Raw genomic sequence first — 22,028 nt, forward strand, 5'->3', positions numbered from 1 at the left:
GGCATGGGCTGGAGGATCTAAGGGCCTTTCCAAATTTTAAGTGCTAGAATCCTAATTCAATTCAATTTAACATATTTTTATTGATGATGATGATTGATTGATGATGATGATGATGATGATGATGTTGATGTTTGCCCTTCTTTCTCAGGACAGCTAGTGGATAGAGCACTGGTCTTGGAGTCAGGAGAATGAGAGTTTGAATCTAGCCTCAGACATTTGATTCTTACTAGCTGTGTGACCTTGGGCAAATCACTTGATTGCCTCACTTACTGAGCCATCTCCAGTCATCCTGATCCATATCTGGCCACTGGATCCAGATGGCTCTGGAGGAGAAAGTGAGGCCGGTGACTTAGCACAGCATCCCTTCCTCCAAATCCAATGCATGTGCGTGTCATGGCATCACCTCCCTGATGTCATGGTCTTCTGGGAGAATGAAGGACAAACATCATCAGGGAGGACAAACAGGGCTAATTGCCTTTGGGTAAAAAACTAAAGAGAAGGTTGGAGGGAAGGGAAAAGGAGGAGAGAGAGAAAAGAAGTAAGGAAGAGGGAAGGGAAAGGAAAGAGGGAGAAGAAAGGAAGAGAGGGGAGGAGATCAATAGAAAGGGAAAAAGAAGAGAGGGAAAGAGACAGAGAAGGAGAAAGGAGGAAGAGGAAGCTAGAAGGGGAGGAGAGGGGAAAGGAGAAAGGGAGAGGGAAGGAAAAGGGTAGAGGGAGGAGATAAAGAGGGAAGATGAAGAGAGAGGAGAGAGAGAGGGAAAGGAAAAGAAGTAAAGGAAAAGGAGGGAAAAGGAAAGAGAAAGAAAAGAGAGAAAGGGAGCGGGGAGGGGGGAGAAGGACAGGAAAGAGGGGCTTTTCAAAGGAAGAAAACCCAAGAGCATTCAGAATAGCTTTATGGAGCAGGTGGCACTGGACCTCAAGGAAAATTTTTAGCAGGTGGAGATGAGGGAATGAATTCCAGATGTGTTGGGATTTTTTCCTTATGGATGATGAAACTAAAATTTTATGCTGGGTAGATCACAGGACTCAAGGATTCCAAGGGCTTTAGAGATCACTGAATCTCATGCCTTCTTTTGACAGATGAGGAAAGAGAAGTTCAGAGAGGTCAATTAGTAATAGTAGACACATAGATTTTGAGCTGGAGGGGACTCCAGGGTTCATCTAGTCTAGCCCCCCCTCCTTATTTTATAGTGGATGAAACTGAGGCCAAGAGATAAGTGATTGTCCAAGATCACACAGATAGTCATAGTAGAGCTGAATCTCACGCTCAAGTCCTCTGACTCCAAATCTATGTCTCTTTTCATTGTCTGGCCCTTTCAGGTCCCTTGCCCAGGGTCAAACTGAATAGCGTGTGCAGCAGAGCAGTGACATTCTTTGCACAATTGGCCAGCAGCCAGAAATAGCCCCAACCTCAAGGGCCTTGCTGGACTAGAGGGAGCAGCATTCATTTAGCAATCATTTATCTTATACCTGCTATGTACAAAGCCCCCTTCCCTGACCTTGGGTGAGGGGGGCACATGGAACCTTCCAATTTGCAGAAACTCAGAAGAAGGACCCAGAATTCATTTCATGCCAGATCAGGAGCCCTCTACAACCTCATTCAGATACAGTAAGGAAAGCTTCAGCTTTTTACCTCAAGGAGCTTATAATCAAGTAGGGTAGATGGCAAGTAGGTCAATAGAATACAAATTAGCCTGTGACAATTCATGAGAAAAGAGCAAAGTGTTAGTGCATCAGATATAAGAGAAATAAATCAGAAAAAGCTACATGGAAGGGAGGCATTTGAATTGGGCTTTGGAAAAGCAGAATGTCAACTGATTAAGCATTCTGAGGGTAGCTTTTTCATTCCTTCCTTCATTCATTCCATTCCATTTATGTCTCATCCTTCACCCAGCTGTGTGTCCTGCAATTTAGAGTTATAGCTTACATTTAGTGCTTGTTTTGTCCCAGGGTCTGTGCTAAGTGTTGAACAATTCTTATCTCATTTGATCTTTACAACAATCATGGAATGAAATGATTGTTATTATACAGATTTTACAGATGAGGACATTGAGGTAGAAAGAAGATAAGAGACAGGCCCAGAAGTTATACCGATAATAAGTATCTGAGGCTGGATTTGAACTCAAGTCTTCCTGACTCCTAGAAGACTCATCTTCCTGAGTTCAAATTCTGCCACATACTTACTGTTTTCTCATATGTAAAAAGGGACAGTAAAAGCACAGTGTTATTGTAAAGCTCAGATAGAATAACATGGTAAGCACTATTAAAATCATAGATGATGATGATGTGATAATGACAATGGTGGTGGTGGTGAAGATAATGATAAGTTTGTTGTTCTAGACATAGGTTAGGTGATTGTAATCTACTGAGGTTATGATGTTTTTAAAGCATTTATTTGTACCCTAGCATGTAAAAACCCTATATGTCACTTGCCCAATGTCACACTGGTGGTAAATGGTAAAGTCAGCATCCAAATTTACATCTTCTGACTCCAAATACAGCTCCATTTTTCACTGTACTATGTGTATGACTGCCTCTTAAGTTAGTAAATATTTATTTAATTGAATCGAATCAAGATCAGACTACTTTAGGCCACTTCAGAAGCTAAGCTGTCCCTGTTAGCATTTGGATAAGAAACTCCCCAGGAATCCTGGCCATGGAAGGTATTTGGGATATGAAGGGGAACAAAAGACCAAATTGGCTAAACCCAGAGTTTTGACGTATTGCTGGAGGATAAATGAGGGAACCACAAAAAGGTAGAAATGAGGCCACGTCATCAAGGGAGATTACAAAGAAAAAGCACATTTGTATAGGGACAAGATTAGAAAAGGCAAATGTCAGAAGTAGATACAAACAGCAAAGGATTTAAAAAAGAAACAAGAAAAAAAGGAGGAGGAAATTGGACTAGATAGCATTTGGCCAATGATCCCAAGCTGAGCCCTGCTACCAGAGTCCATTTTTTCAACATCATTCTCTCGGGATATGATAGGATCACAAATTTTAGTCCACAATGTTCCCAGAGTAGTAATAATTATGGGTGAGCCAATACACAATAGAAGGAGATATGTTGGGGTCTTGAGTGCAGATTGTGGCATGTTGTCAACAATAAACTATTTTGGAGAAGTGGTATCTGGAGCATCATCAAGGAAACATGATAACAATGATGAGCAACAACATGGCAAGATGTTTTACCTATATTATCCCCTTTGGGAAGATGGCTTGGTCATGTAATGAAAGCAAGAGATGACTAATGGACAGGTTGACTGGGACCATGGTATCCCCAGAATACTAACATATCCAGAGGAAGTTGCCAGTGTGTTGACTAGACCCTTTATGGAGTATATATGGGACAACAAGGATGAGAATAATAAAGGATGAGAAGACCCAGATGGGTTTTGCTTTGCCTTTATTGATCCATCAATGTAGATAATTTTTTTGAAAATGATTCATCTGTATTGGGCAAGCAACAGAACCAGAAACAATATCACTTCCCTAATAAATAAGAAGAGTAAGAAGAGAAAGCTTATAAAGGGAACATAAGAAAAAATAGAGTCATTTTGAAAAGCCATTTTAAAAAATAGAGTCATTTTTTTCTTCTTCCATTCCTGAAAAGATGAGATAAGAATATTGACTAGAACAAACTCCAGTTATGACCAGTAATTTAGAGCTCACAGCAGACCTTAGGGATTACCTAGGGTAAATAGAGAAAAGGAAACTGAGGCCAAGAGAGAAATTATTTCTGCAGCACAAGTAGCAAAGTAAAGAGGTGAGGATTCCAACCTAAGACTTTGGATTCTACATTCTGTGTTCTTTTCCTAATAAATCACAAAATGCAATTATGAGACAGGAGAATAAATTGTTTTAAAAAAATACAAAGAACAACTAAGAAAATCAGCTGATCCAGAGACACTAAAAGGAGAGGTAGGTATCATTCTGAAGCCACTGGCTAAAATCTTTTAGAAATCATGGGAGGGCAGAACAAGTCCCCCAAAGATTGGAAAAAGGTAGATGAGAAGAAAAAGGGATAACTTTGGAAAATAACAGACAACTCAGCCTAACATCAATAGAGAGGAAGATACTAGAATGAGTCATAAAAAAAATCAATTTGCAATCACGTAAAATAGCACAAGAATTACTACTCAGGCCTTTGTGAAGAGAAAATCATGCCAGACCAATTTAATTTCCTTCTATGACAGAGTGACAGGTCTTGTGGATAAGGGCAGAAGTGATAGATGTAATCTAGCCTGATTTCTTATGGCTTTTAACTCTGCCCCACATGATGGGCTAAGAACATGAGGGCTGCCACACTGGGTCAGACCACGAGTCCACGGACTCAATGACCTACTCCTGACAAGCCTCCACGATGTCAACATTCAAAAGACAGGCTGGCCTCCAAAGGTCACAGACTCTCCAGATCCTACAAGCTTCCTTTAATAAATCTTTATGTATCTTCCAACTCAATTCAATTCATCCAACATTAACCCAGTTTGTAAACTCTTCCTTGAATCTATTTATAGTTCTAACTTTTACTAACCTTTTGGTATAGTGATTCCCATTCATATAATGCTTTACGGTTCACAGTGTATCCTACCTGAGTTAACTAGGGGCATCTGAGTGGAATGAGCATTTGGATCTGAGTTCAAATCCTGCCTGAGACTGGCAGTTTAGGTCCCCTTTCTCATTCTTAGTTTCCTTAGCTGTAATGGGATAATAACAGTCCCTAATTCACCAGGAAATTATGAAGATCAAATGAGACTTATGGAAAAAAGATCTGTAAACTTTAAAGTGCTATGCAAATATTACTTTTTATTTTTATTTTTTATTATTGGTGAGCTAGCTATAGCTTGGTTATAGCTCTGGGTCTGGAGTCAAGGGACCTGAATTCAAATCCAGACTTAGTGACTCTGTGTGAACCTGGACAAGTCACTTAACCTTGTTTGCCTCAGTTCCTCATCTCAAAATGGTATGGAGAAAGAAATAGCAAACCACTCGAGTATCTTTACCAAGAAAACCCCAAATGGGGACACAACTGAGATGATTGAACAATATCATCATTGTCATCATCATCGTCTTCACACCATATAACCATCTGAAGGTAAGTAAGTGTTAGCGTACTCATTTTTTACATATAAGGAAACTCATACTAAGTTATGTGCTGAAGATAAAACTTGAACTAGGTCTCTTAAAGTGACCTAGGGAGCTTTCTTCTATACTATCCTGACTCTCATAATGAGATTCATTTGATATTCTCTATAGAATAAAGAAATATTTCTACTTATCGTCTTTTATGCTCTAATAATTTGTGATTAGCCTGTCTCATATCCTTCAGGTTTATACAGTTTTGGGGCCTGTCCCTTTCTGGCCTTCCTATTTATTCAACCTGTTCTCATAAGAAATGCTGTGGTTATAGGATCATAGATTTAGAATTGGAAGCAACTGTAAGAGCCCCTGAGGGTCTAGTCTCTTCTTTTTATGGATAAGAAAATTAAGGTGTAAAAGCTTGTCCAAGATCCAACTCTAATTGGAGTCCATTATTAAAATTTCAAAATAAGCATTTGGACAGAGGAAATGGGCAAATGCTATAAATCAGGGTTTGATTTATTACTTTGCTGATTATTTAAGTCTAAAGACTTGAGAAAGGGATGGATAAACGTTAATAACAGATTAAATAACAAATGTGGTTTTTTTTTCAGAGTTCCAGTTGTCAAACATTTACCAGAACACCTGTTGCCAAGATCATGCAGACATCTAGTAGAACAGCCAAGTTTCAAAACCAGGCCCTCTGACTCTCAAATCCATCATTCTCCCATTGACACCATCCCATTTCAGCAATTCAGTCATTCTCTATTAAGTCTGATCAATAAGCTACAAAGATATGAGTGGTGACTTATATAACCCTCTATAAGGGACTGTCATGAAAAGCTCAAAATCTGTCTGGAGGCATGAGCTGGGAGAGGTCAATCCTTAAGGTTGTGCTGTTCAGTATCTTATTGACAACTCAGGTGAAAGAATGTAAAATATGCTCTTAAGATAATAGGAGACACTAAAGAATAGGTCTTCTAGCAAGGTGGGAAATGAGAAGGAAATCAAAATCATTTGAAATTCTCAAATAAAATTCAGTTGAGAAAACAGCTCATTGAGAGATAAAAATCTAACAATATAATTAACAGATAGAAGGACTAACTGATCAGAAACCTAGGTTATCATAAATGACCACAAGCAGACTATGTTTACAGATTGCAGATTATTTGTAGGAAAGAAAAGGGCAAAAAGGCAACATGAGGCTAGATTTATATGGGTGTGCACACACAAACATACATACATACATATATTACCTATAGTTAAACATATATGCACATGTATATATATCTATATATACACATGTGTGCCATTTAAGGACTGGGAAATTAATAAAATCCTTCAGATATTAGAAACATTAATTAGAACTTTGAGCATTGTGTCCAATTAGATCACTGTTAAAAGAAAATGAAAAGGATGGAGAGAAGAGCAACAAAGATGATTTAATTGGATGCAAAACAGATCCTTTGAAGAGAATTTAAATGAACTGGATTCATTCAGTTTGGAGACCAAATTAGTGATCTCATTTTATCCCCTGAAGCATATGTATGTGCATGCGTGTGTGTGTGTGTGTGTGTGTGTGTGTGTGTGTGTGTTTGGGGAGACTTGTGACACTTTGGACCTTGATGAGTTTGTAAGTTATAGGTAGGAGGAAATTTTGATCACTGGAAGGAGATTTAAAACATATGGAGTTGGGGGTAACTAGGTGGCACAGTGGATAGAGCACCGGCCCTGGAATCAGGAAGACCTGAGTTCAAATGTGACCTCAGACACTGAAGAATTATCTAGCTTTGTAATCTTGGGCAAGTCACTTAACCCCATTGCCTTGTCAAAACAAAAACAAAAACATAGGGAGTTGAAGGAAGAATAAATCTTAGAACATAGAATTTAGGACTAAAAGAATCTCAGAAGTCAGCTCTGGCAACTTCTCAATTTGATGTAAATATGAGGAAATTGAGTCCCAAAGAGTAAGAGAATTGGGTCAGAATCTCAACTTTCTGACTCCTAGTCTGTTCTACCACTCTGTGTCTCCTATGCTCTGGAAAAAGTTGTTAGCAAAACTCTTGATGTTAACAGGAGAAAAACTGAAATACATGATGAGTCTCTAGGCATGGTCCATTCAGATCCATTTCCTGGGTTTCCAGGTCCAGATTATTGCTTGCTATGGAAGCCTGAGTCAAGCTATGGACAAAATTGGTATAGTGAAAAATAGTGGGTTTGGATTCAAATTCTGGCTTTATCTTGGGTAAAATAATTCCCCTTTCTGGATCTGTTTGTCCTCACCTTTTTTTGTTTTTGTAAGGCAATAGGGTTAAGTGACTTGCCCAAGGTCACACAGCTAGGCAATTATTAACTGTCTAAGTTCAGATCTGAACTCAGATCCCCCCTGACTCCAGGGCTGGTGCTCTATCCTCTGGGCCACCAAGCTGCCCCTGTCCTCACCTTTAAAAGTTGGGACCTGGGCTAAGTAATCTCAAAAGTCCCTCCTAAGTCCATAATCATAAGTACCAAGTACCCAAGATCCCAGGCTGAAAAGCTTTGTGGACCACCCCCAGCCCCATCCATCTACTGGTCCCTGGACTGGCTTAGTCTGGGGAGTTAACATGTGAGCACGGATGCAGGAAGGGATAGAAAGGGCTGAGCTTCTAAAGGATTCCCTGAGCTATTGTCTGCCTCCCAGGTAGTAAAGATCCTAGTTCTTAAGAAGTCCATTTCCCCCCACTTTCCTCCCCTCCCCAGCCACCCTAAGCCTGTTTTAAGTTTATCCCCTGGCCAGCTGACCTAGTCTTTCTGGGAGGGCTGCTTCCGCTTTCCCTTAAGGACACCTGCAGTGAACAGAGGAGAGCCAAATAAATATTTATGGATGCAAGGTCTAGAGGAAATCCAGGCTCTGTTTCCAGTTCCAACATTGACTTCCTTTGAGACCATGGACTAATCATTTGATTTCTCTGGGCCTTCATTTTCCCAACTCAAACATGAAGTTTTGTGAACTCCTAATACCACCTGCTTGCATGCACATGGTAGGCTGTCACGCACACACATGTGGAGATGCTTGTAAAACACTGAGTTATTTAGGGGGAAAAGAGGTGCTACCAGAGCCACCTCAGGGATGGGTGTGGGGTTTGGGGGCAAGGAGCACCTAGAAAGCAAATGAATATGTCTGAAACACCTGCACAAGAAAACACCAAGTGGTATTTCTTGTTTTCTAAAGAAAGAATAACCAGAAACCTGGGGGGGGGGGGTGAAACACATAGGGTTGGATGCATTATTGACCACAAAATTTAAAAAAAAATTGTAGTGTCAATCCACCTCCGGAGTTGGGAGGAACCATAGAGATCACCTGGTCTCATAAGATTTAGATCTTGAATGTGCTATAGTATTTTAAAATGTGTTGCAGAATACCTTTTTTCACAACAACTCTTCAAGGCAGGGAAAATAATATTATCTCCATTTTACAGATGAGAAAACCGAGGCTCAGGTGGGTAGGATGGTTTGGCCGTGGTCACAAAGATACTGTAGTATCACAACTTAAACTAGGAATCAGGTCTTCCCTGATTCCAAGTCCAGAGTTGGCACCACTATTTGTGCAGCATAATAACAAAGACAACAATTCTTACTTTAAGGTTTACAGAGTGCTTTACAATTTACCCCTCAAAACAACTTTGTGAGACAGGTGCTATTATTATGTTATTCTCATTTTACAAATGAGGAAACTGAAGCCTGGAGAATTCAAATGTCTTGGTCAGGGTCACATAGCTAGTATCTGAGTAGGTCTTACTGATTCTAATTCTAATGCTTTATTCACTTAGCTGCCCCTAGGAGAGTGAAGAAAACTATATTTGGACTTAGAAGACCTGGAACTGACCTAGGTTCAAATCTCAGCTCTATTACATGTGAGGTATGTGGCTTGGGAGGAAAAATATTTTTAAGGCAACTATCTTCCCTTTTCCAGGGCAGCTAGGTGGGCACTACAGATAGAGTGCTGGACCTCCAGTCAGGAAAATGAGCTCAAATTTGACCTCAGACACAAAATAGATGTGTGATCCTGGGTAAGTCACTTCATTTCTGTTGGTTTCAGTTTCCTCAAATGAGGATCATTTAAAAAATTTATTTTTATTTTTTTATAATTTTTTAAATGGGGGAATCAGAGAACTTTCAATACCTTACTGAGACATTAGAGCTCATCTGTTGTAAATCTCTCATTTTCCAGAGGAGGAAACTCGGGCCCACCCAGAGTGCACACACAACGAATTAGAGCTAGTACTGTAACCCAGGTCTCTGATATCAAATCTTGCCCAACCATCAGTTTTCAGGGGGCAGAACCCGGGGATCAGAGAGAAGTAACTCATCAACTGTCACATGTTGAGTTAGCAGCAGGTCTTCCAGGACCCAGGTCTTCTGGCTTCCAGGTCGGCGCTGTTTTTTTTTAACCACTTCAGAATTATTTGGGGACAGACTTATAAGGTGACTTACTTTTCAAGGCAGAATTTAGTCTCCGAGCAACTTAAGAGTTCTTTATCCAATTCCTCCCCCAACTGTACTCTCCTCCTCTCAATGGCCTTTGCCAACTTGCTGGTGCATGTTAATTACTCACTCCTTAGATCAAAGGACTCATTTAAAGAAAAATAAAATTACCCATTCAACTAAAAAAAAATGGTAAGAAAATATGGCCCTGTTTCTGGAGTTTTCCTCAGGCTCTTGTTTTTTAGTCCTCATCTTCGCTTCTTTAAATCTGATCAGATGCCATCCAGGCATCTGGGAATGGTGGAGGCTCAGGTCAAATGCAAACAAGGGTGTGCTGGCTTGGGTGGCTCTGATCCTTTTAACTTTTAGACAGTCTGGTAGTAGAGGGCAGTGGAAGGGGAGAATGATGGGGGCTGAGATGAAAAGGGGGATATCTTTCTTACTCAACAATAAGAATTAGAATGCCCTCTAGTTCCACTAACTGAAATAACTATTTCTCAGTCTTTTTTTAAGTCGTTATTTCTGTGTTTATAGGTGACTTTTAACACTCAGGTTCCAGAGTCCCCCCAAAAGCTAGAATGGGAAGTAGCCTCTGTGTGGTTTATTTTGGATGTTTTGGGGGGATTTAAAAAAATTTCTTTTCTTTTTTTTTTACATACATAGAGCATTAAAATTACTGTGTGAAAAACAGAATATAGATACATACAAACTGCATCCAACTTAGAAGGAGGACACCCAAGCAGGGGCTTTCTTTCTTAGTATCCTTTGGTGTTTCTTTCTCAGGGAAGCTAGGCCCTGGAGTCAGCAGGTCCTGAGTTCAAATTCAGCCCCAGACACTTACTAGTTATATGACCCTGGGCAAGTGACTTCACCTCTGTCTGCCTTAGTTCCTCAACTGGTGATAACACTACAATTTACCTCCAAAGGATTTTTTTTATTATTTATTTAAGGCAATAGGGTTACCTGACTTGCCCAAAGTCACACAGCTAGGCAATCATTGTGACTGAGGTCAAATTTGAACTTGGGTCACCCAGGGCCAGTACTCTATATACTGAGCCACCTAGCCACCCCAAAGGGTTTTTGTGAGTATAATATTTGTAAAGTGCTCAGTACACATGGCATGATATTTGCTTCCATCCTTCTTAGCTCTATCATTCTTCCTTACCTGGGAAGGTATTATTTTATTGCGTTTTTTTTTTTTTATGAGGCAATGGGGTCTGTGATTTTAATGAGTTAAGCATTGAGGCTGAATTTGAACACAGATCCTCCTGACTCCAGGGCCAGTACTCTAGATCTACTTCACCATCTAGATGCCCATCTTCTTTTTATTTTTGTTTGTTTGTTGGAACAGTATTAAAGAAAAGCCTAGAAGGACAGGGTTAGTGTGGACAGTAGCATGAATGGGTATTCCAGGCTGGTGCTTTTTGAGATGCCCACCCCCCACTTTCTTCTGAAGTAACACAAGGTGAGAGCAGGGAATCAATCAAGTTCTGAATTGGGGATCTCATTCAACTCCTTTCATTTTACAGATGGGGAAACTGAAGTCCCAAAAGGGAAGATGTTGTTCAGTTGTATTTGATTCTTCATGAACCCATTGGGGTTTTCTTGGCAAAGATACTGGAGGACTTTGCCATTCCTTTTCCAGTTCATTTGACAGATGAGGAAACTGAGGCAAACAGGGTAAAGTGACTTGTCCAGGGTCCCACAGTTAAAAAAAGCATCTGGGATTTGAACTTAGAAAGATGAGTCTTCCTGACTCCAAGCCGCGTTCTATGCACTATGGCGCCACCTAGCTGCCCTAAAGAGAGGGTAGAAGATTTTTTTTTTCCACTGGATGTTGAAGGATCATAGGGACATAAAAAAATGAGATCTGAGAAATACACACAAATGAGCGCATGTGTGAATATACACAAATATATGTATATATGTACACATGTACATAGATGAAACTCATTCTTCTAAGGGAAATATATAAAAATAATCTCTACTTTTCAAAGGATGAACAGATGCCAAAAAAGTAATACATCTGATACAAGAAAAATTTAAGTTCTTTATAAGTGAATGAAAATCATTTATTCAATGTTTAAATATGTGCACTAAGAAACACTTAATATCATGGCTCAGTTAGGGGAGATGAGTGGTATAACATGAAAAATAAGGAGAGACCATTAACTTAAAAAGCCAAAAAATGGTTGCCCTGATTAATTGACTAATTGACTTGCCTGTCCCTTAGCAATAAAGTGAGGGATTTGGAATGGTTTGAGGTGACTTAACTTGGGGTCCACAGACCCCTATGGACAGATTTCAGGGAATTTGGATGGTAACAAATTATCTTTTTTCACTAATTGCTAACTGAAATTTAATATTTCCTTTGATTATGAAGTCTTAAAAAATGATTACTCTGAAGAAGCATTCATAAGCTACACCAGATTGCCCACTGGGTCCATAATAAAAGTTTAAGAACCCCTGGCCTGGGGGCCGCTAGGTGGTGCAGTGGATAAAAAGCACCAGCCCTGGAGTCAGGAGTACTTGGGTTCAAATCCCGTCTCAGACATTTAATAATTACCTAGCTGTGTGGCCTTGGGCAAGCCACTTAACCCCATTTGCCTTGCAAAAACCTAAAAAAAAAAAAAAAAAAAAAAAAAAAAAGAACCCCTGGCCTAGAGATTCCTTTGAGTTTAAATCTAGCACCTTATGATAGAATAAAACCCTCCATCGTGTCCCCATACATGAATGGATGTGTTTTGGGATAACTCCCTTAAGATTTTCAAAGGGGTCCAAGTGTTAGCATTAGACTACTCTTAGTGTATAACATGTTTGGCCAATCCATTGGACCAACCCCTTCCCCAAGTGAGTTCAGGAATGGCAACACTCAGATTTTGGTTTACAGCTAAAGCAGATCTCCACATCTTCACAATGGTGAACATTCAGTTCAATTTAATTCAAACCCTTATTGATGACCTCCTGGTTCAAGATATGACCAGAACTGACTAGGAAGAAGTAATCACCCTTGATCACATTTGCTAAAATGTTGAGGGCTCTCAATGACCTTGTTATTCATTGCCAGAAATGCCCATCTTTTTTACACTAGTTTCTCCTTGCTGATGCTCTATGACTGTGAATCCTGAACATAACAATCTCCATCTGATTAGAACTGTGCATGATTCACTGGACAATGGAAAGAGGATACTGGTGTCTGTAATGGTTTCATGACCAAAAGAAATGGCATAAAAGACATTATTCAGAACATGAGTAACCTGAAAAGGAATTAGCTGCCATTTAATGAGAGGTAAACCTAAGAAATCATCCTTGAATCATCCTGGTAGCCATGAAAGATTAAAAGTATCTGTGAGAGGGGTAGTATGGTACCATAAGAAATGAGGGAAAGGATGATTTCAGAGAAAACTGGGAAGACCTCTATGTACTAAGGCAAGGTGATAGGGTGAAACGAGCAGAACCAGGAAAACAATTTATACAGTAACAACACCATAAAGAGAAACAACTTTGAAAGGCTTGAAAATTCTGAGCAATGCAATGAGCAATCATAATTCCCAAAGACTCAAAATGAACCAAATTATCCCGGTAAGATCTCTGAAATATTCCCCCTTCCTACCCAATAAAGTCCAGTGACTTCCTGCTGCCTCCAGGAATAAATATAAAGTGATCTGTCTGACATTCAAAGCCTTTTACAAAGTAACCTTGTCATCCTCTCCAGTCTTCTTATACTTTCCTTTCCATTAGGTATTCTGCAAAACAGAGACAATGGCCTCCTGGCCAACCTAACTGAGCTTTAACAACGGCCATCCCCCACATTTAAAGTATACTTTCCATTCTCATCACCACCTCCTGGTTTCCTGACTTGTTCAAGAGTCAGCTAAAATTTCACCTTCAACTGGAAACCTTTTCCAATCCACTTTGCTGCTAGGGCCTTCCCTCTGTTGATTATCTCCAATATATCCAGTACAGATCTTGCTAGAATGTAATTGTTTGAATATTTTCTCAACCTCACATTAGATCATAAGCTCCTTGAGACTTTGGTCTTTCTTTATATCACCAGAACTTAACATAATGCCTAATATAAGCTAAGCATAATAAATATTTATTGATCATCTAACAGAGAGGTGATGAATTCAAAATGGAGAATGAGACATACATTTTTGGCCGTGATCAATGTGGGAATTTGTTTTGCTTAACTGTGATTTTGTTACAGAGGTTCTGTTTTTCTTTTTGTTATTAAACTGGGGAATGGGAAGGAGAGAAAATAAATGTTTATTCATTGAAAAAATAATAAAAAAAATAAAAATTCTAGGGGAAGGTTTTCATTATTTTGGATGAATTCTATCTGGGGGATTTAGAACTTCATAAAAGGAGAGGACATGAGACGTGTGTTGGGAAAGAAAATACCTACATTGAAATATATGTGCCTTGTACTCAGGGTGACGGCCCTGACCAGAGTTCTAAACTTTCCAGACTCGCCAAAGAACGAGCTTTTCAGTAGCTCCCCCTTTTGACTCCTGGATAAACACAGATCTGGCTCCAACTTATGTTTCCACTTTAGCTTCAGGGTACTTCCCCTCATGCAACCAACCTTGCCTTCTGACTCTTCCCCACAAACAATATTCCATCTCTCATCTCCAGGTATCTTTGTAGACTTCCTATGCCTAGAATCCTATTCCTCCCTCTTTTCTTGAACCATCAAGACTCAGCTCTAGGACTACTTCCTACTTCTTGCCTATCTCAATCTTGAGCACTCTTATACCTCTCCTCTCCAAATGACATGGGGCTTACTTTGCATTTAATTTGTATTTACTTATTTATGTAAATATTGTCTCCTTCCTCTCTCCCCCCTTCCTCCACCAGTTCCAAGAGGGCTGGGACTGTTTTTAGTATTATTATTATCGATTATTTTATTATACGGGGATAATATCCCCAGTGCTTAGGGTGAAGAGCTGGGAAGAGCTGGCTTCAGCTCACCCTCCTGGTAGATACTGTCCTGGGTATTTAAGAAATACTTGTTTACTTAATGAGCTGTTGAATACAGTGTGTGACTCCTCCTTCCTATAGATGGCTTCTGGCCCAGGTGGGTATTCCCATGATACACCAGTCATTCCCATTCTGGGGGTCAGAAAACATTACAGGCATAATCATGGTCATCATAAAAGTGAATAACCTACCCACAATCTCTTTCATCTGGAGTCCCCAAAAGGTCTAACAAGCTTATAAAAAAAAAGGCTTCAGGTGAGATGATATGCATAGATGACCCTTTACCTGACCCTGAAATGCACAGGATGAAGAATCCATATTAAATAAAGACAAAATAATCTTTAGGGAAAAAGGCATTCTCTGGTTGCCATTAGCTGGGTCAAAGCTCAGCAATGGGAGGAAAAGAGACAAGAAAGCAATGCTAAGGATGACCTATGTGACCTTGACTAAGTCATTTTCTTTTTTTTCCTTAGATCTGTTTCCAGAAAACAAGAGGTTGGGGCTATATGACGTCCAAGGCCCAGTCTAGCAGTAGAATTTCTGATGTGATGCAGTCTTGATTCAGGTTGTAGCCATTTAATATCTATCATGTTCCCTGAAACATCTCTAAGGCACAAGTGGGTATGGGTATATACCTAATTATAACTTTGAATCCCTGGGCTGATTCAATTGGGGAGAGTAAGGCACAAACCTGGGGAATGAAAGAATTTGAGGAGGGGCAGGGATCTGCTCTATCTCCAAGGTATCCCAAGGGAGGTAGAAATTCCTCTCAGTAAGTAGTCCCAATAACACCTCCAAAGGAAAGATGTGATAAAGGTCCCCAGGCTTCGAAGAAAATCAGGAAAGGAATTGGAAGGCTTGTTTCCAAGTCAGGAAGTCTATCAGGAAAGGGAGTGGTCCATCCCCAGGGACTGTTGCCCATACCCCCTCAAGCCCTGGGGGGAAGTCAGTAGCAAGGGACCTTGAAGAGAGCAAAAATACCCAGAAAGAAGGGTATACTAGTTTAATGGTTACCAGTTACCAATCCCTGAAGATTGGGGCTGGGGCACAGGGATGGAGTCAGAGCTGGGGGGTAGCAGGGGATCTAGATTCTGCTCTAGGTATAGTTCTGTGTAGTCCCCACATTGACCATCAGAGAAGCAAGCTCCTTGAGACCAGAGACAGATGTGGTTTTTGTGCTCTTATCCCCAGCTTGGCTTGACCCAAGGAGGCCAAGGGAATGATTTTTGTAGGGGAATAAATGGAATAAAACCCAGGACCTGCCCCCAAGGAGAAGACACCTAGTTTGGAATTGCTAGAACACTGGAAACAGACAATGTGAGGCAGATAATGGAGAAATGTTAAACAGTGAGAGGTATAAGGAAGCAGCCTCTCCTGAGTGAAGGCAGAACCTAGAAAGACCGTCAGTCTCTTACACTGACTCATCTACCAGGGCTGTTGTGTTAATTCTTAAATATCTCCTATCCAGCTACAAAAGACTGCAAATCCCACTGATCCCCATGAACCAAATACCTGCTCAGGAAATTAGACCCTCAAAGTGAGGAGGGACTACGGAATAGACCGAGTAAGTGGCTGATTTAAAACAGGCCCCCTTAAAAACCACAAGGAATTTCAAAAGGCCCCTTATGCAAGTCATAGGATTACTGGATGGAGAACTGGAAGGGAATCAAATGTACCTCTAGTCCAAATCCTTCATTTTACAGAGAAGGAAACTAAGGCAGAGGGAGGTCAAGCAGCTTGTCCAAGGTCACAAAAAAATTTTAAAAGGTCTCTTCTGCAAGTCATAGGATTATTGAATTGAGAAGTGGAAGAGAAAGAAATGTATACCGAGTCCAATTCCTTCATTTTATGGAGAAGGAAACTGAGGCAGGGGAGGTCAGGCAGCTTGCCCAAGGTCACAATGGAACCAGCAGAACTGGGGTAGTGTTCCTGGCCTGCCAAAAGGGAGTGTGGGCTTGGGTAAGAGCTCTGGTTTGGGTTCAAAGCTTGGCTGAGTCAATTTGATTTCTTGGTGGGACCTTGGACAGGTCTCTTCATCATCTGTTAAAAAGAAGGGACAGGACTGGACAATTTCTGAGCACCCTTCCAATGCGAAGTTGAATCCAAGTTCATTGCCATTAGCTCAGGCTGTTTCCTTACCCCACAGAGCTTTTCACAGATGATTAAATCAAACCTAGTGGTTAGTTCTGCGAGGGCAGGGCTCCTTCTGACTCCCCAGGCAGACCTCTTTTCCATGACACTGAAGTTGCTAAGACGCCAGGATTGTAGGCTGCTCTTCACTGGAAAAATGCTGATTATCCCCTAAACCACTATGGCTGAAAGAGACCAGCCCCATTCATCATCCCTTTTCAAGTATCCAGGCAGGCAGGCAGGCATACATCCATATGCTCCCCCTCCCCTCCCCTCCCCTTCCTCACTGCACAACCCCTCCAGCTTTCCTCCCTCGCAGGCATTCCCTGGTGCCTTTGTTTTTAATGAGTTACTTGGCCTCTAATTAGCAGGTGTGGCTTTTAAAGGAAGAGGCTGGTGTTTACCTTACCTGGTCTCTTTAATAACCGAACCCAAGGACTCAAGCTAGCTGGCTCCCTCCTAATCCCCATCTGAAAGGGAATTCTTAATGAGCTTTGGCTCACATCCTAGGCTTCTCCCTCCCCTCTCTAGCTGGGAGACTTGGTTGAGCCCCTAACGTTCCCCATCTGAGCTAGTTATGCCAGGTCTCGCCTGCCACTCTTAGGAAATGCCTTAGTGAGAGAAATGAGGGGGTTCTCTCTCCACCCGTCCAACTCCATTGGGGAAACTCCATCCAGGGCTAGCCCGAATCCTTTCCAAGGAAGAGAAAGAGGGGGCCGGGAGGGGGTGTCTTTCTTTGCTCAGTCCTTGGGCTCTAGGTCCTTCTAAGAAATGAAGCATCAGAGGTGGAAAGGACTTGGAGTCCCCATCCCCTGGTTTTAAAGATCAAGTGATGATCGATCAAGCAACAAGCTTATTCAAGTTTCCAAGAGATGCCGGGGCGCACCAAGCCCAGGCAAGGAGCTCACAGTTTAATAGAGGAGGCCACATGCAAACAAGCAGGAACAAACAGACTAGCTGCAGGATAATTTGGAGATAAACAAGAGGGAAAGCATTAGCATGAAGGGAAATGGGGGAAAGGCTTCTTGCAGATGGTGGGATTTTGTCTAACTTAGGGAAGCCAGGGAGGCAATATGTTCAAAGGCCCATTCCAAGCCCACTCCGGCCCCCTGCCTTTACTGTTCAGAGCTCTTCATTCTGCCTGCAGAGGTCAGCCCCAAACAGGAAGAAAGGGGCAGGGGCAAGAAGAGGGAGCCCTCTGGACAGCACCCCCACCCTCATTTGGGCAGAGAAAACAAAAAAAAAAAGCCAAGGAAGTGAGCTATTCCACTGACCCTTTGAACTAAATCTCTTTCCAGTAATCAATAAACAAGCATTTATTAATCACCCATCTGCCAACCACAGGGCTTGTCTGGGCCCATCTCCCCCAACACCCTAAACAATCCCTACTCTCAAGGAATTACCTTCCAGAGAGGTAGACAACATGTGAACCAATCCTATGCTCTCCTAATTACTTTGTGTCATCTCTCTCTGAATCTCTCCGTTTCCCTCTGTACACACACACACACACACACACACACACACACACACACACACACTTTCTACTTATAGCTTTCAATATAGGTTTACTGAGAGCTCTCTTTTTTTTTCATTATCATTGCTCTCATCCCATCTTATCATCTGAGTTTGTCGTCTGAAGCAGCTGTGTTCCAAAACCTGATCACCTCAATCACCCTACCCACCCCTACCATCTGTACCTTGGGGAAACCATTTTTACCTTTTATATTTATTCTCCTGTAAAAGGACAAAAATAAAAGTCTACCGTATGAAACAAGCCATAATACACAGTAGACATGTTACTACTGCTTGCTGCTGTTGTTGCTGCTGCTGCTACTACTACTACTACTACTACTACTACTACTACCACCTCCATCACTACTACAACTGCTGCCACTGTTACTGAGGCTTCTTCTTCTCCTCCTCCTCCTCCTTTTTCTTCTTTCTTTTCTTCTTCTTCTTCTTCTTCTTCTTCTTCTTCTTCTTCTTCTTCTTCTTCCTCCTCCTCCTCCTCCTCCTTCTGCTATTGCTACTACTACTACCACCTCCATCACTACTACAACTGCTGCCACTGTTACTGAGGCTTCTCCTTCTCCTCCTCCTCCTCCTCCTTCTTTTTCTTCTTTCTTTTCTTCTTCTTCTTCTTCTTCTTCTTCTTCTTCCTCCTCCTCCTCCTCCTCCTTCTGCTATTGCTACTACTACTACCACCTCCATCACTACTACAACTGCTGCCACTGTTACTGAGCTTCATCCTTCTCCTCCTCCTCCTCCTCCTTCTTTTTCTTCTTTCTTTTCTTCTTCTTCTTCTTCTTCTTCTTCCTCCTTCTTCTTTTGCTATTGCTATTGCTACTACCTCCATCACTACTACAAGTGCTGCCACTGTTACTGCTGCTCCTCCTCCTCCTTCTCCTTCTTCTTTGACTGCTATTGCTACTACTACTACTACTACTAATACTACTGCTGCTGCTGCTGCTGCTGCTGCTGCTGCTGCTGCTGCCGCTCCTCCCATCATAACCAGCATTGTCCCTGACCCCCCTCTCCTTCAGTCAGTCCTCCACGCAGTTTTCCACACAGAGCACTGACAGCAGGGGAATAAGGTGGCATAGAAATGCAAAGAACTGTAGATTCAGAAGCAGGTGTTGGGGTTCTCCCAGGTGCTCTACTCCACAGACGTGGCATTGACAACAAGTCATTTCTTCTCTCTGGGCTTCCATCAATTCATTAATATCAAAAGGATGTTGAAGTGGGATACCTCTAAGGTCCTCCTCAGTTCTAAATTCGATGCCTTGTTTTCTACCGCCAGCAGGGGGCATGAGACTCTCTCTACCAGGCCTTTAGGTATTTAACCTAGGAAATCTGATCCTTAAAGGAATCTGAGATAAAGGGTGCCAGAGAGTTCAGAAGATGAGGCAAGGATTCTCATTTCTGGAAGAATAAGGGACATTGCTCAGCCTCACAGCTGTTTAGGAGATTCTGCTTCCTCTAGTGGCCTCAGCTACATAAGCATCTAAACTGCACCTCTGGTCTCTGGGAAGGATGCTCCAGGGACTCAAAATAGTCATAGCAATTGTCAGTAGGTGCTTCAATGGTTTAAATGTTAGGTTTGAGGACCTGCCTCAGTTACTTACTAGGACACTCCTTCAATTTTTTAATAGATTGAATCTGAAATCACAATTGAAAAGCTCCCAGCATTTTTCATGTAGTGAATGACAGAGTTGAAGTTAAAAAAAAAAACCTAGATTCAAAATCTTTAACTATTCCTGCTTAGCTGTGAGGTGTAACTGGCCCTGGAGTCAGGGAGATTCATCTTCCTGCGTTTAAATCTGACCTCAGACGCTTAGTAGCTGTGTGACCTTTGGCAAGTCACTCCACCCTGTTTGCCTCAGTTTCCTCATCTATCAAATGACCTGGAGTGGAAATTGGGAACCCTTCCAGTATCTCCACTAAAGAGAATCCCAAATGGGGTTAGGAAGAGTCAGAAACAACCAAAAAGGGCCAGAACAACAAGTTGTTGGGCAAGCGACCTTCTCAGACCTTCAGCTTCCCCATTAGTAGAACAGGACTAGGGAGAGATTGGTAATTGGGTACAGAAAGCTGTCCTCATAGTCATGGGAGTTCAAGCCTGACTTCTGATACAAACTGGCTTTTTGCCTCTCAAGGACTCACATCCCCTCAAAGCCCTAATCTGAAGATCATTTGTGGATCTGCACCGGTGAAGGGCTTCTTCATGAGGAGCTCCCTGCCTTGATGAAATCCCAGGTCCTGACCAAGTCTAGAACTGGAAAACCTGGACTCGGTCACTTCCCTCAGAAACCTACAGGCTTCATGGCACTGAGCAAGGAAGACAGCCTTTCCGCCTCAGTTTCCTCAATTTGTAAAATAAGGACAGTAATAGCACCACCCTCTCAGAGAGCCGTGAGGAGCAAATGAGAAGACACGGATAATGTGCAACAGAAATGCTAGCTGTCATTATCAGTTTTTGTTCTTGCTACTATTATTATTATTACTGCCAGTGACTGAACTAGAACTCAGGTCTCCTGGATCAGTATCCGAAAGTAACAATAGCAGTTGTCATTTCTGCGTGTATACACCAATACACATGTAGATAGGTTGGTAGAAAGATGATGAAGATATATAAAAAGAAATATAGATAGGAAATAGATAGAAATCTATATAGAAAGATTACAGAAGGTAGACAATAGATTAGAAGATAGGTGATAGAGGATAGACAAATAGAATTGGTAGGGAGAAGTCTTTGGGGTTAGCTATTTTAGACTTCAAGCTAGAGGGACCATTGCCGGTCATCTTGATTCTTGTTCTGCCACCGGACCCCAGTGACTGGAGGAAAGAGTGAGGCTGATGACACTGCAGCTCTGCCTCACTTAAACCCAATTCACTCACAAGTCACACACAGGTTGGTCCTCTTCAGGAATGAAGGATGAACAATAACAAACTGAAAGGAGCTTTGGAGAGTTATTTCAGTAGACAGTGAGCTACTTGAGAACAGAATTATATTCTAGTTTTGTCTTTGTGTTGTCAGATTAATTGCATCTAATCATGCTAAACTGCAAATAGTCATAATAATTGCAGCTTATTGGTGAAATGGATAGAGTACTGGCCCTGGAGTCAGGAGAAACTGAGTTCAAATCTGGCCTCAGACACTTAGTATTTACTTAGCCGTGTCACCTTGGGCAAACCCACTCCCTTGCCAGAGCGGGAGGGAGGGAGGGAGAGAGAGAGAGAGAGAGAGAGAGAGAGAGAGGAGAGAGAGAGAGAGAGAGAGAGAGAGAGAGTTAATTAGGTTTAAAGAAAGGAAAGTCTTAATACAAATCCGTCTGCCTCAGTTTCCTCATCTGTAATATGGAGATATTCCCAGGGATGTTGTATGATAGAATAAGATAACATATGTAGAATGGTTATAAACCTGAACACCTTATATAAAACATTAGTAATTATAAATGATTATTGGACTCAAGTCCAGTACGGTCATTTTAAAGCAGAAGAAGTTGAGACCCAGAGAGGAAATCCTTTCCCCCAATTCAAAGGGTAGTAAGTGGTAGATATTGTGGAGAAGGGGCCCATCTTCCTTTCCACCATCAGCAGCTATTGCTGACCACAGCAGGCAAGTAGGCAGAAGAACCCTGGGAGTGGCAGCACCTCCCCGATCATTGTCTTGCTCAGGGTTCAGCCCTCATCTAGGGAAGCAGCTCCTATGGAGAAAGGGGAAACCATCCCAACCAGCTGCCAACCGTCACATATAGAGCAGACAAACCAACTAAGCTGAAGTAGCAAACAAGACAGCCTCAGGGAAGGACAGGAGGCAGCACATACCAGACAAGTTAACCTAGCATCTCCTTGTCCAATGCTGATGGGGA

At 41.6% G+C, this 22,028-nt stretch overlaps 1 protein-coding gene and 1 long non-coding RNA gene across 7 annotated transcripts in view; one reads left to right on the forward strand and one right to left on the reverse strand.

Moving 5' to 3' along the window:
* Positions 1-20,659, forward strand: part of LOC141498648 (uncharacterized) — a 31,291-nt gene extending 10,632 nt beyond the window's left edge. Inside the window, exons 3-6 of one of the 2 annotated variants that reach the window (XR_012471696.1) lie at positions 8,889-8,977; positions 15,000-15,091; positions 15,995-16,090; positions 20,313-20,659. This is a non-coding gene — a long non-coding RNA (uncharacterized LOC141498648). Of the gene's footprint in view, positions 1-8,888; positions 8,978-14,999; positions 16,091-20,312 lie in introns of both variants that reach the window. The other variant, XR_012471695.1, reaches the window with a different exon arrangement.
* The window catches only part of GSE1 (Gse1 coiled-coil protein), a 613,039-nt gene that overhangs the window by 502,983 nt on the left and 88,028 nt on the right, over positions 1-22,028 (reverse strand). The gene's annotated exons all lie outside the window — the stretch shown is intronic.

The sequence above is a fragment of the Macrotis lagotis genome, chromosome 1, assembly GCF_037893015.1.
Source record: "Macrotis lagotis isolate mMagLag1 chromosome 1, bilby.v1.9.chrom.fasta, whole genome shotgun sequence".
NCBI classification, from domain to species: Eukaryota; Metazoa; Chordata; class Mammalia; order Peramelemorphia; family Peramelidae; genus Macrotis; species Macrotis lagotis.